Consider the following 14911-nt stretch of genomic DNA (forward strand, 5'->3'; position numbering starts at 1 on the left):
AGATACTGAGTGCAAGGTCAGCAAACAACACTTCCAAATCAGTATTCCCATTCCCAGGTATGATAAAATTTTACCCTCTCTGAACTCCTTTTACGGACAGGCAGGCAGCAGAGATATGTTCATTGTTTTCAGAAACAAAGCAACACCATGGTGCTTGCACAAGCTGAAAGTGAATCAAGGCAGTGCTAACTATTTCCTATTAGCAGCTAATGACACCAGGAACAGACCTCTGGTTCAAACCTCTTGACATCACTCCCCAAATTAGCAGTGCACTAGGATACTGTGAAGACAGCTCAGTTAAATAAAGGTGGGTTAAACTTCCTTCAATGTTACTCTTAAACTGGTAGAAAAGCAAGCAACACACCCGAAAAACTCCAGAGAAAAAGAGATTACTGACATGCAGGCTATGAGGACACAATGAGAAATAGTGGTCAAAAAGGAGAAGTGGTGAGAGGGGATTCATGCCAGGGTAGTACTCAACTTGATTTCCTAACCACATCTCTCTCCATGGCTTTTCAATGGTCTTGGGAATCTAGAAAACTAACAGGAACCTGGCAAATACTGACCCAGTCCCACTTCTGTGCCTGGTAAACTTGTGGGGAAGATTATTCTGGGAGTTACAGGAAGACATATGAAGGACACTGCAATCATTGGTTACAGCCAGGACAGCTTAATGAGGATCAAGTCCAACTTGACAATTTCCTTCTACGACAAATTTAGCCCCCCCAGCTGACCAAGGGAAGCCAGGTGATATCTTTTTGGATTTCAGGAATGCTTTCACTACTGCCTCTGACAGTGTCCTTGTGGACAAAATGTCCAGCAGACAGCAGGATAAACCCATCATGCAATGGGTGAGCACCTGGCTCATGGGTTGGACACAAAGCACTGCGGGGTAAATGGGATAACATTAGGAGAACATCAGGCTGGTAACCAGTCACTACTGGGGTTCTACACAGCTCCACTGCAGGGCCAGGGCTCCTCAAGCCCCTCATAAACAACTTGGATGCATGACTCAAAAGTATATGAAGTAAGTTTGCCAATGATATTCAACTGGGAGGTGTGGACTCCATCAAGGCAGAGAGGTCCTGCAGAGAAACCTGGACAAATAAGAGGGGTGGGCAATCACCAACTGTATGAAAATCAACAAGATAAGTACCAGATCCTGCACCTAGAATGGGGCAACCCTGGATGAATACAGCTGAACTGGGGAATGAAATGCTGAAAAGCAGTGCCATGGAAAAGAAACTGGGGGTCCTGACTGGTGGTGAGTCAAATTTGAGTCATTGTGCCCTGGCAGCCCCGCAGGCCAACCATGCTCTGGCAGGCATCAGGCACAGCATGGCAAGGGAGGGGATTGTCCTGCTCTGCTCTGCTCTGCTCTGGGCCAGCCTCACCTCCCCAGGTCCTGTGTGCAGATTTTGGTGCCAGGTTATCAGAGGGTTATAAAGCCATTAGAGATCATCCAAAGGAGAGCCACAAGCATGGTGAAGGGCCTTGAGGAGAAGCTGTATGAGAAGTGGCTGCGGTCACTTGGTCTGTTCAGCCTGGAGGAGACTGAGGGGAAACCTCACTGCAGCCTGCAGCTTCCCCACGAGGGAGAAAGGATGGGCAGGAACTGTTCTCTCCTCTGTGGTGACCAGTGACAGGACTCAAGGGAATGGGCTAACGCTGGGGTAGAGCAGGTTTAGCTTGTATATTAGGACAAGGTTCTTCACCCAGAGAGTGGCTGGGTACTGGAACAGCTCCCCAGAGAAGTGATCCCAGCAACAAGGTTGGCAGAGTCCAAGGCTCTCAGGCACATGTGATTCTTGGGGCTGTCTTGTGCAGGCCAGGAGTTGGACACGAGGATTCTTGTGGGTCCCTTCCAACTCAGGTTGTTCTATGATTCTAGAGGTTTGGAAGATGAGCTACAGGATAACCTATTAACCATGGAAGAGCTTTAGAAGTTAGAAATATACAAAAAATAATCAGAATATTAAAACAGGCTAAAATATAATGGGATTCAATAGAGAAAACTATGTTCTACTGTTACGTAGACACAATATTCAAGATATTAACAACAAGCTGGAGCAACTGGCTAGACATCCATTCTAAAGGAAAAATAGGAGTCTAGTGATCATTAAGAACAATTGAATGGTGTTTAAAAACATTATACTAGGATATATAATTGTTAGTGCAACCTACAAAACAGGTAAGATAATTTCATGTAGCTTGGAAGCACTGTAAAGTTTGTGACAAGGTTTCAAACAAGACAGGAATTAAATGAAAAAGGAGTAACAGGAATAATGAGAAACCTAGAAAATAGTCACCAAAAAGAGGCTGAAGGACTGGGTCTTAAGAAAAAACGACTCACAAAAAAGCTGTCAAATAGGCAAAAGACATTTGAAAGGTAACTGAAAAGAATACCACCATGAAAGTTACAAGAAATAATTGTCTTGAACTGCTGCAGAGAGGTAAAAAATTAGATACTAGGCAGACTTTTTAAAAAGAGTAGTGACATCTTAAAACAAATCATTGGAGAAGCTTTTTGAATCTTAACAATTGTCTTTAAAACCAGGCTTAGATAAATCCATCAGGAATTCCACCTGTGTAGCTTTTCTTGCTTTGAGAACACGGGGGGATCAGATCACATCAAGATAATTCAGTTGGGAAGCACAGTACAGACCTGCTCCAGGAATGAACCAGGGCCAAAAGATTATTGCCTGCATAAATCTTCTTCATTTGGAGAAGTGTTTGAAAGAAGTGCAATGAATGAACTAGAGAGATGGTATAAAATGAAAAAAAAAGTAGGGCTTATACTGGTCTATTGATCCTAGATACTTTCTGCAAAATTCTGTTTGGTACTGAGTGTATTTTTGCTCTCCTGAACTCTTGAAAACCTGATCTATGATTTGGGAACATGGTAAGTATTTTAGATCAACTAAAACAAAAATTAGTTGAATATATAAATGCTTTGCAATGTGAAATATTAATAAAAAATCCTTAAACTGGATATCCACATCTCACATAAAATTTATTTGCTTTCATCTGCAGAACCATCATCTCTCTGTAAAAAGACATATCACACAGAGGGACAGTGTGTGAGACAGCTGTAAATTAGTTGCTATTTGCAGACTTCTCAAAATGTACAGGGAATAACTAAGTATTAAAATAGATGAGAAATTTAGTTTAACTGTCTGCCAGCCATGTAATAAAAGACATAAGTGTGTACTGACAACAATTTCCTGATAAGATAAAAGGGAGGAATATCCATTCTGTGTGTTAAGTGAGTGAAGAGCCCTCTGGAAGAAAGCAACAGAATTAGAACTGCCTTATAAGTCTACCCAAAAAGAAAGATAAAGTCCTTGTGCAGCATTGACTCCGGCATTTCCAATAATTTTATCAATCTGCTTTTTGTCACAGACCTAACTCCTGCATTCCTTTTTGAGAATGCTTCAACCTCAGTGCAAGATAACATTTTTCTACAACAGTACTGTCTTGCCAGGAATTTCTCTTGGCTTTTAAATAAAACTAACTCAAACTAAGTAATGAGGACACCCGTGACGTCTCTGGCAAGTGAAGAACAGAAGATCATGAACAGAAGCCTTGAGGTACAATCTGCAGACACTCCCCTCCAATCCCTCTTTTCCATCTGTACACATCCTGGGCAGCTGGAAGCAGATCTGGTACACCCCTACAGCATCAAAGTCAGCAGAAATTAGGTGTCAGGATATTCATCTAGATGTCCAGTGAATACTGTGTCCATTATGTGCTTCAAGCCCTTCACACTGAAAGACTGAAGTCTGGCCAGATACATAAACCCACTCTTCTCTAAACTGGAGTGTATCTGTAATATTGGACAAAGTGTGAATTCAGTGTTAAGAGTCTTTCAGATATTTTCATCTGCTGAGGTGCTGATACTTACAGAAATACTTTATAAAACACCATCATATTTAATAATGAGCATTTAGCAAATTACTTTTAATATTTATGCACTGTAGAGTGTCTCATCTTTGGAAGGTGATCCCCTTTAAGTGAACCTTATCTCAACAACAGCTCTGTAGAAGTCCCTGGTGCTTTTGTACATTTAAAAATCAAACAGGACATGTTATCCAATTCTAAGGAAAAAATACACACATACTTAAATTCAGATTCCCCCTGATAATTATCAATTCAGATGCTACAAATACGATTGCTGGGTTTATTGCCTTTCGAGTCTATATGTTCCCACCAAAACATGCTCACAGCTCCTTCTTTCCTGTATATTTTCTGGATGATCAACAATTCATGGTCAGATGAATGATGCATCCTGCATGATGCAATCAAGGGGATCTCTGAGAAAAGAGGTCTTTCCTGGAGTACCTCACAGATATATTTTCCCCAGTATCATTATATGTTTCACAGGTAGAAATCTTTCCCACAGAGCTCCAGATTCATGCATCATTACAGATGTTTTCCCTCTCTTGTTAGAAGCTGGTATCTCTGACAGCTGAACAGAAAATCTCTGATTACTCAGTACTATGTGCTTTCAACTTATCTCCATGCTGTTTTCTTAATCACCTTCCCCATTTTCAAACTTTATTCCTATTTCACAAAGCTTACATGCATTCCCCAGCACAAAATTTGTCTCTACTGTACTCAGTGCAAAATGTTATATGAAATCATGCCCTCAGATTTGAATCCAAGTCAAATATGTAAAGAAAGCATCTTTTTCCACCTCAGTTGGTGTTTCCTGTCACCCTGCACAGGGGCAGGGTGGGTAGGGTGAGTGTTGATCAGGCCCAGTTCAACACAGACCATTAGCTGATACAGAACATGGGAGAGAAGTAAAGGACTGCTTCATGCAATCACTTTAGGCTGGCTTAAAATGAAAGTGAAAATCTGGCCAAAGTTAATGACGTGGTAAACCTATTTTGGAAAATTTTACGTAATTTGGATTTTCTTTACAAAAAGCAGCCAAGAAGGTATAGAATTTCAAGCCAAATGCAGCTAGGCATAATGCCAAGAGAACACATTTTCAACAAATTCAAGCTTAAGAAAGGAAAAATAAATGTGCAAGTCTATCCATGAAGCATCACCCAGATTAGCCTGCTAAGCATGTGTATTTCTCACATAAAAACAGGAGTTTGGAGAAAAAGCTTTTCAGCAAACAAGTACTGCTATTTAAAATGAAAGCAACTGTTGAATATATCAATCATAAAGACATGCAACTAGCATTTTGACCAGAAAAAAACAGGAAATGTGTCTATTGAACCAAGACTCTGAGAAAAGAAAATATTTTGTGGTTAAAAGACGACTGATGACACATTTTTTCATGAAGCTATGAATTAGAGAATACTATTTTCATGACAAAATGAAAACCTGTATGCACAGTTTTCTTCCCATCCACCTTAACTCTTGTCTGTTTTCTAAAATGCTCTGCAGTGTAATAGTATAAAATTTAAAGCTTGAAATCATTGAAATCAGGTCAACTAGATAGTCAATCTTTTTCAGACACCCTGGAACACGTATTAAATCACAGAAATATGCCAATAGATGCCTACTGGGATTATTTAAATTAGCACCTACTTATCTTTGCTTTCCTACTTAGAGGCTGTTAGAGACATATGATGCTTAGGAGCTTCTGCAAATCCTTCAAAGAACTTATCTGCTTTTAAAATCAGCTCTCTGAATTTTTAGACTCCTACTCAGTTTGGAAAATATGTATTTCACTACCTTATTCTATACATATTGCAAACAGGCTAACTAATATTTTATACCATCAAGTAAGAACACAAAGCTTAACTAATGGTAAATCCATACATGAAATACACTATTTCTATTAAATTAAGAATAATTAATAGTAATGCTTTTATTATTTCTGTAAAAAAAAGTGATATATTTACTTGACTCCAAATTAGTATTTCAATATTTCTTGAATACAATAAATTGTGTAAAAAGATATTTTAAATTCAAAAAATACTGGTTTTTAAAAACTTATTCACCAGAGTAAAAATATATAACCCTGTTAAATATTATATAATGCCTTGACTTATTAAAAAAAATAAACATTGATGCAGTCTGAAAATTTACTAAAAGCTTCCTGTAAGCATGCTTAACCCAAAAATATAAATCTGTTTCTGATATATTCAAGCATATACTCAAATTCTGGCTCTTATTCAGAGGTCTTGCCTGTACAGTCCAAACCTCAGCACTTCATCAGGCTCCTTGTTTCAAACTTCTCCATCAAATTTATCCCACCCAAGCTAGAGATGCACAGAATGTGACTCAACACTGTGTGCATGCAAAATCCTTGGTGCACCCCATTGCTGGCATTCAGTATTTTGCAATTTGGAGACATTTTCTTGAGAGACAGAAAAATTGCTCAGATAAAACTAACTTTACATTTTCTCGTTCCCACTACAAATTTCAAAATTAAAATTCAAAGAAGATGTTCACCCAGTTTTAAAGGTGAACGAAATAGTTTCATTCTCCTACCCAACCATCTTAAAAGTAGCTGACAACATTGCTTTGAAAATCAGCTAATAAAGCTCTTCACTGATTTTCATCTGGCATGCAAATTTCTGAATAATGGCAATAGTAAAATAGAAGTAATGGCAAAGCTGTAAAACCTTATAACAAGACACAAATGGGTTCTAAAAGTGTGGAATTCTTTGTTTAAACAATTTGCTTAGTCCTTATTAGTATGCATTATCACTGTATTTTTAATGTAATATGACTTCCTAAGCCATGCTGGCTGATTGCATTGCTAATTAAACAAGTTCAATTCTTCCAATTATATCTAAGTTGAAATATTTATAAAGTTGTATCTGAGCTAAAATAGCACCTAAAGGGCACGTTCATTAATTTCAATTACAGGAAAAATAATAAGAGTACTAAAAGCAACATGCACAGATCTAGACAGTCCATACTGGGTTATCCCATCAAAGTTTCAAAGGCTTTTAAACAATTCTTTGTCAACTGTGGTGAAGAAGGAAGGAAAAAAGGAAAAAAAAAAAAAGACAAAGCAAATAAAAAGGAAAAATAAATTCTATATAGTTGGTTACAAGTAGGTAAAACACCTAGGCACTCTCAGTTTTCTCATCAGCATATTGCCTGTACAGCTCTCTGCTTTTTTGCTCACCTAAAAATGCATGCTAATATTCACCTGAAGACCAAGAGTTAGATTTAATTCATTAAACAGCCCAAAAATACAAGGCTCCATGTGCTATCAGTGACAAAAATATCTGTGAAACTCCACACTCATACTAGTTTTCACTCTGTCAGGAAAGAAACACTGTCTTGTACAAGTGGGAATTAACATTCCAAAGCAGGACTGTTTTTCACTAGATCACATATCTCTTCCCGAATTTAAAGAGATATATCTCATGTAGAGACACACAGAACTGTGCCTAAATCTTTCCCCTCTGTGCTGTTAGTACTTGATTTCTAAAAGATGCAAAAATTTTCATTGTTCTGTGGCAAACACATATGGATTAAAACCAGGAAACCACAAAGCCAAGTTTTCATATGTTGTGTTTTGAATGAAGAGCCAGAGTGATAAATTTTGCTACATCAGTGGTTATTTTTCTTTTCCAGTAACACCATGGTGGCCTAAGATTTTTATTTTTTTGCTGTTGTTGACACATTGCTATGATGCAGAGGACTTACCTCTGATACTCAGTCATGTGTCTGATTTTTTTTTTCAACGAAATATCCATGTAGCAATTGGCTCACATTTATATTTCATTGTGAGCTTGCAGGAATTACAAATTATAAAAAAAAACAAACCCAAAACGTAAGATTTGGAAGTTGATTCTTTATGGTTATGGATATCTTTTCTCATTGAAATCTGACAAAAAATAAAATTGAAGTTTCTCTTTTTCTCTAGACCAACATGACCAGTTTATAGCACTATAGCATTGCTGGTCTAAATCTCTCTTATGGTGTCTGAAACCTAAATTTCACAGTATTTCAGCTTTTTCTAAATGCAAAGGTGACCTGCATGAACATTGTGTAAGAATATATTTTTAGAAGCCAAACCCTTTTTTCATTTCATTAATAAATTTAATTATATGTTTTAAAAAATATTAATTTTAATAATTACATTTCTCCTAGAAATTTTCACTTTATTTGCAGCTTTTACTGAGCCAAGATCTGAGCCAGTTCTCATTATCAATTTTCACTTTATTTGCAGCTTTCACTGGACCAAGATCTGAGCTAGTTATCATCTGCCATTTGCTTGTTTCCATCTCAACTTCTTTAACCCCATTCTTATCATAGATTGTTAATACAAACTCTCAAAATCTGTTTCCAGGTCGATATTCTTTCACTTCATGTCACCTTTAACCATTCTCTCCCCCTGTTAATCCTATTCAATTTTTTTAGAAATATATGCCTAAACAGCAGCCTCCCAGGATCATAAAAATATTCTAAACCCACCTATCTCTTAAATTATTACCATCCTTATTTTCTACTCCACTGAAACCATATGCTTTAATGGATTCCACTTGGCAAATCTGAGGCAGTTGTGTCTCCTGATCTCCTTCTTGTAACTGACACAGCTCATCTCAAACTTCCACACTATTTTCTCAGTGCCTTGATGTTTCAAGCAACTACAAATCATAAGAACATTATTAATTGCCTCAACACCTCAGACCCTTCTCTCTGTTGGTTTCTTTACAGAACTGGTTTCTGCTCCACGAGACTAACTATGCAAGCTCCTGTGTTCAGCTCCTATGCATTTCTGCCTGCATATGATGTGGACACATTTTTCTGGAAAAAAATTTCTGTGCCAAAATGATTCCGGTTATTTTAGTTGTGATTCCAGTTACGACAATCTCAACGCTATTTTCAAAAGATTAACTTCTGATGGTTGAACCTCCCAGAGAAAAGACTGTTCTCCACATATGTATGTATGTCTCTAATGCAATCTAAAGTTTAAGAAATCTGAATCTCAAACTATAACCTCCACTTTTAGAAGTGACTTCTCTTGTTTTACTGGCTGTCCCATTTGACAGTTAACACACAAATTGACATTCAGAATTTTGTTTCTGTATTTTATTGCTGTGACATGAGAGTTCTTTAATAAACACTGATACTTCTTTCACTTACCTCTTTGTCCTATTCTTTTATTGATTTTCCTTATAGCCTAGATGCTTTCTATTCTAGAAAAAGACATAAAACTATTTTAAAAAAACACACGCACAGTCACAGTATGACTCCATGTGTGAGGGCTGGAAAGGACCTTGGAGATCATCTAGTTCAGACTCTCCTGCCATGGATAAATAAATCTACCTTTTCCCCAAAGCCCCTTTCAAGCTGGCCTTGAATACTTCCAGGGATGGGGCATCCACAAGATCTCTGGGAAAGCCGAGCTAGTGACTCATCACCTATACAGTAAAGAATTTCTTCCTGTTATATAACCTAAATCTCCTCATGGTCTGTTTAAACCCATTCTCCCTTATCCCATCACTACATGCACTTGCAGGAAGTCTCTCTCCAGCTGTCTTGCAGATCCCCTTGCTTGGCTCCTCTATCCCTTGGAGAATGAATGTCTCATGAACACATTCCAGGGAACCCCTGCGATGCTTATGCCCTGCTGTGTTGTTCCTCCAGCAGGGCAGCTGAAGTCCCCCATGAGGACCAGGGCTTGTGAAAGTGATTCTGCTCTGCTCCTGTCTGTCTGCTGAAGCTCTCATTCACTTGTTTTTCCTGGTGGGATGGCCTGTAGCAGTCCCCCACTTTAATGTCACTTATCCCTGTCCCCCTTTAGTCCTGACCCTTAAGCTCTTGGTCAGCACCTCATCCATTCCAAGGTGGACCTCCATTTAAAGGAATTATACAGATGAAGTCTTTGGAAAATATTTTCCAAACCATAAAGCTGCCATTTTATTTTGTTTTTATGGAAGCTTTAAAGTTTAGATATCTCTTAATGCAAATTCAATATAATAAACAAACATGATATTCTAGAAATGAAAAAGGGAATCAAATTCAATTCCTGCTCATATAAATACATCATCCTAGTCTGAGAAATACTGAATTGCTCAGAATTTCAAAATATTAAAGTTTCTATGAAGCACTTTGATATCTAAGCTATTGTCTTCTTTCTCTTCTGCTTTAGCAGCTATTTATTTTCAATGCAGTAGATAAAGAGGAGATCAGTTATGTATAATTTGATATAACTTGGAACTTTTAGTACATCACCCTATTTGAAAACCTGAATTATATAATGTTAGTCGCCCTTATGATATTTCTTTGCCTTTTTTATTTAATACCACATCCTATCAATATAAAGGTTCCAGATAAAATTTCAGGCCTTACTGGCAAAACCCATCCATGTCTGATTTTCCAGCTGCAGCCAATCTTCCTTCTTTTTTTATTCTTTCCTTTTTAAAGCATTTAAACAATAAACAACCAGTTTCAACTATTTCTGCAAAGACCCAAAGTATACTCCAGGATCAATCAAGCATGACAGATTTTATTTTTAGCACTGTCTATTCATCAATCTCTTTCAAGAAAAGTTTGTAACAGGGTTTTCACTGTTTGTAGGGTTCCTTAAGGGAAGAGAATGGGGCAGAAGAAGGGCTGGCCATGGTTTGTAAGCATTTTTTTGGTGTTTGGTTTTCCCCCCTACCCCACTTACCAGCACCATTTTTTATTTGCCAGTGTACCTCAGCCACAAGTTCATTGTAACAGCACGACCCAGATTTGGTCTGTAGAAGTTTTTAAATTTTTCCACTTACAAAGGGCTGATTTTGGCTGGGTGTTGTCTGAGCAAGAGACAAAACTCTTGATTTTGAGATGCCCCTTTTGACAAAATCTACTTTTACCCAAGAAACACATCAGTGCTGGCAGAACACCTGGAAGAAGCTGCTTCTTGCAGCTGCTAAAGTAAAAGAACCTGTATGCTGTCAAACAATTTATTTCAGAGAGATTACATTATTTTATTGCTAAAGGTGGCAGGCAACGATTTAAAACCTTAATATTTTTGGCTGCATTTCAACTGACAGTTAAGACTACAGCAGATTGCTTAGTAACAAGGCAGATAAAAATGGAAAGGCATAGTGGATTAGCCCAACTGAAGAAGAATGACTGACATACATTGAATAAGGCTTGTGAAAAATACTTTTTTTAACTAATACAAAAAATCTCTTTTGTAATAGTAATTCTGTTTCTAGCAATCTCTCCTGAAGCAGAAAAGAACTGTCAGCAGCTCAGGCATGTAACCTGAAAGCTCACAATACACTAATTAATACATTTAAATCAATTTAAGTTATAGAAAATCACAGTCCTTAAAATAACAACAAAGATTTAAAATGCCAATACATATTTTTTATGCTTCTTCCCAACAAGCTGTAACACACTGCTAAGAGATACAGATTATTAAGATAAAATTTTAAAAATACCTGAAAAAAAATAAAGGTAGCAATGATTTTAAAAGAAAAATGTAAAATATGGGATGCCCTGAGAATAAAAATCTATGTCAGACTCATGCAAAATGATAAACAAAAACTGAATGGAGTATTAAACTCACTCCTTCCCACAATGCAATTTTATCCCCAATTCTTTCGAACCTCCTCATAGAAAGGAATTGTAATTTGGGAGACTGAAGAAAGTATTTGAATATTAAAAAGATCTAAATCCACATACCCGTCTATCTGTGGAGTCTTTCAAGATTTTTATCCTCTTTTCTGACTACTTTTCTGTACAGTTTGCATTTTAGTCTGGGAAGGTAGTTTAGACACATTACTTTTGAAAAATATAATTAATATTGCCATTTACACATACAAGGTTGTCATCAATAACATGAAGCTTTCATAGGTAGGAGAAAATATATTTCATAAAAAATTCACTGTCAATGTGAAGCCATCTTAAGCAAATTGTTGCTAACAACAGAACTGCCAAAGTGATTCTGGCATAAAACCATGGGGCAATGGGCATAATTTAAAGATTAAGTTTTTTCTGCTGTGTTTTCAAAATACTGCAAGCACTGTTCATTTATCTTATTTAAGGCTGGATTTTGCTGAAGTGGGACTAATTTTCATTCAACTTACAAGAGAAAACTTCAGCCTATTATACCAAACACCAGAACTGAAATCAAAATATGCAAAATCCACTCAAAAAAAGATTCATCTGCATGACTGTGTTTTTTTTCCCCTCTTGGCCATTTTTCTGAAAGTTCAGCTACAATACAGTGCAATATGGGAGAATTGTTCCAACAGGAGCACCCAAGCCTGAGCATCACCTTCTCACCCCACTTACAGCAGCTTCACACAGTGCACTGCACAGCAGTGAATTGCCTCCCTGGGTGAAAGAATGGCAGCAGCTGGGTTGCTGCCTCAAAACAATCCATCTGAGCTGCATTCCTGTCCTTTTACTTCCCTATTAATCCCAGGAAAGATGAAGCTACAGCTACTGGCTATGTTTTTCATGGAGAATTTTAAGTACATAGGGGTACTAAAGCCTCAGGAGACAGCATTGCTTGAGAATTCCTAGTGTAAAAATGCACACTGCACTTTCAAGTGCCAAAGTTTAGAGAAATGTAGAAGGTAAAAACACACCACCTGTAGAACACATGCAGTATTATTTAAAGGCCATTAAGTAAAAATTGTACCACCACTGTGCCAAGGCAATGACAGGATCTCTTTAGACTGAATTTCTTCCAGCACAATGATCCATGTTCACTTTGATTACTCAAAATTTCAGCATGTAATATTTTTGTTTCAACATTGTTGTATGGCTAGTAACAATATCTTACATCTACCACTTCTCTTTTACACTGATTTCAGGAGACTGGCTGTGAGCTGAGAAAACAGTAAACCTAACCTGGACTGCAAAAATGAAAGGGAAACAAAATATCCTTACCTGGCTCTGGAAAAGCTCAATTTAGGAGATACCTTTTCTTTCTAGATAATCCACATATCATCTTTTTTTGCTTGCTTGCTTTCCAAAGCAAAATACACATATGAAATAGCTGTAGTTACATAACTTAATTCAAGTATTTCATGGACTTATCATACAAAGCAAGGATATACTCCCAAAAGCATCCATCTCACAAATGCCAACTGTCTGGCTGTGTTCTACAATACTATTACTATTTAATGACTTATTTTCTGAAAATGTACTATACAATTTTCCAGAAACATTGATGAATGCTTTCTAAATACAAGAAAAGTGCTGTATAAACTCTTACTGGAGCTTAAAGACATAATGAAACAAACTTTGCCTGGAGTACAGGAACACAAATCTTTATCTTTAGTCAATTTTTAAAAACACTGCTCTTGAAATAACCTGGCAAGGACCTCGGTTTTGATGCAACTGGTAGCACAGAATACAAAAGCCTCATTTCAGTGACAATAAATAAAAATAAATATTTACACACTAATATAGATATTCTGTAGTAATGAAAGTTTTTAGGATTTTTCTTCTGTAAGCTGAATTTGAAATCTACCATTACAAGGCAGTGGAAGAAAAAAGTACAACCCAGGAAATCTCTGATGGTATGTTCCTTCTGCACTGTTTGCATGCAAGGGATATTGAGGTTGGATAACAGGTACTGCTGCACTGACAATGCCCTGGAATGGGAGCACAGTGTGCCTATTTAACCCACTCATTCCTCATCATGCCCTTTGAACAGCTGCACCTTAACACATGAACTGATTTAAAAATATCTGCATCTCATCAATATTTATAGACTTTTCTACATCTACTCCAGACCAGCCCATGAGAGGCCAGAAAGGTCACTTCTACCTACACAGCTGTTTAGAGCACAGCATTCCTATATGGTAAAATAGGAAATAAGCAGTGAGGTTAAAGTGGGGTGATCTTTTATTAGGGATAAATTGCAATAAATGAAGTATACAGTATTCAAAAAATAAAAAAGTTGCTCATGCAGTGTAAACTATATTAACTTATTTACCTCATCTATTTAAATTGCAAAATTGTAGAGACTACTACCTGTATTATATCTGTGCAGCCTGGACTTGAGACTTAAAAACTGCCTGAACTTTTAAATGGCAAGGCAAAGTAAATACTAAATGACAGCTTCACCTAATGTCTAGTAAGATGCCAGCACACTTTTAGCTCATAAAAAAACATAGGCGAGAGATTGCAGTTAATGAAAATCAGAATACTTGTCAAATTCCTAAATTAAAGTCATAGTTTCAATGAAAGGAAGCATTATTTAGCTGTGCCAGAGTCCAGAATTCATTTATAGGGTCTCAGATAAGTTGGTGTAAGCATTAGAAAATTTTTAAGTGCTTTCTGTAAAGGAAAATTAGGATTCTAGACCAAATCCCTACAATTAAATATTCAAGTTAGTAGGAAAAACATTTTCTGATATAACATTTAGGATAAAAACCTAAGCACTGTCAGGGTTTAGGAAGCACTAGTTAATTCTGATGTTTTTAGTTTATCAAGAATAAAATATCCTTGGAGATGATACTTGGTGTTCAATCCAACACTCAGACCCTCCTGGAAACTAATTCTTTTTTGTAAAATTTACATGTGACTACAGATGTGTAAACTTCAGATGTGATTAATTTGTGATTATGTAAAAAACAAACAAAAAATTATGGAAGCTCTAAAAATCTTTGGATACTAGGATACATCCTTAAAGCATTTTGCTTAAAATACAATACGGAATTTTTTCTTCGTAAGTAACAAACACAGAGCTTTTACATCTCCATCAATTTAATCTACAATTATACTTCTCTTGAAGCACTGGACTAGAAAAGAAAGATTTGATTATGATCTTAAAACTCGTAATACACTGTTGCAAGGAAAGATATTCAACAATCCCTTGCATTATTACTTTTTTTTTTTCTGGGTATGTTACATCTATGTCTAAGTGCCTAGAATTTGAAGCACACCTTCAACGCTCAACTGGAAAAATCTGACTTTCCAGGTACCTATTCTGCCCCCAGCTGGGGACATCCAACACTTTTTGGTC

At 36.9% G+C, this 14911-nt stretch overlaps 1 protein-coding gene across 1 annotated transcript in view; it reads right to left on the reverse strand.

Moving 5' to 3' along the window:
• Positions 1-14911, reverse strand: part of SPOCK3 (SPARC (osteonectin), cwcv and kazal like domains proteoglycan 3) — a 158032-nt gene that overhangs the window by 51405 nt on the left and 91716 nt on the right. The window lies entirely within an intron of this gene.

Source organism: Serinus canaria, chromosome 4 (assembly GCF_022539315.1).
Source record: "Serinus canaria isolate serCan28SL12 chromosome 4, serCan2020, whole genome shotgun sequence".
Taxonomy (NCBI): Eukaryota; Metazoa; Chordata; class Aves; order Passeriformes; family Fringillidae; genus Serinus; species Serinus canaria.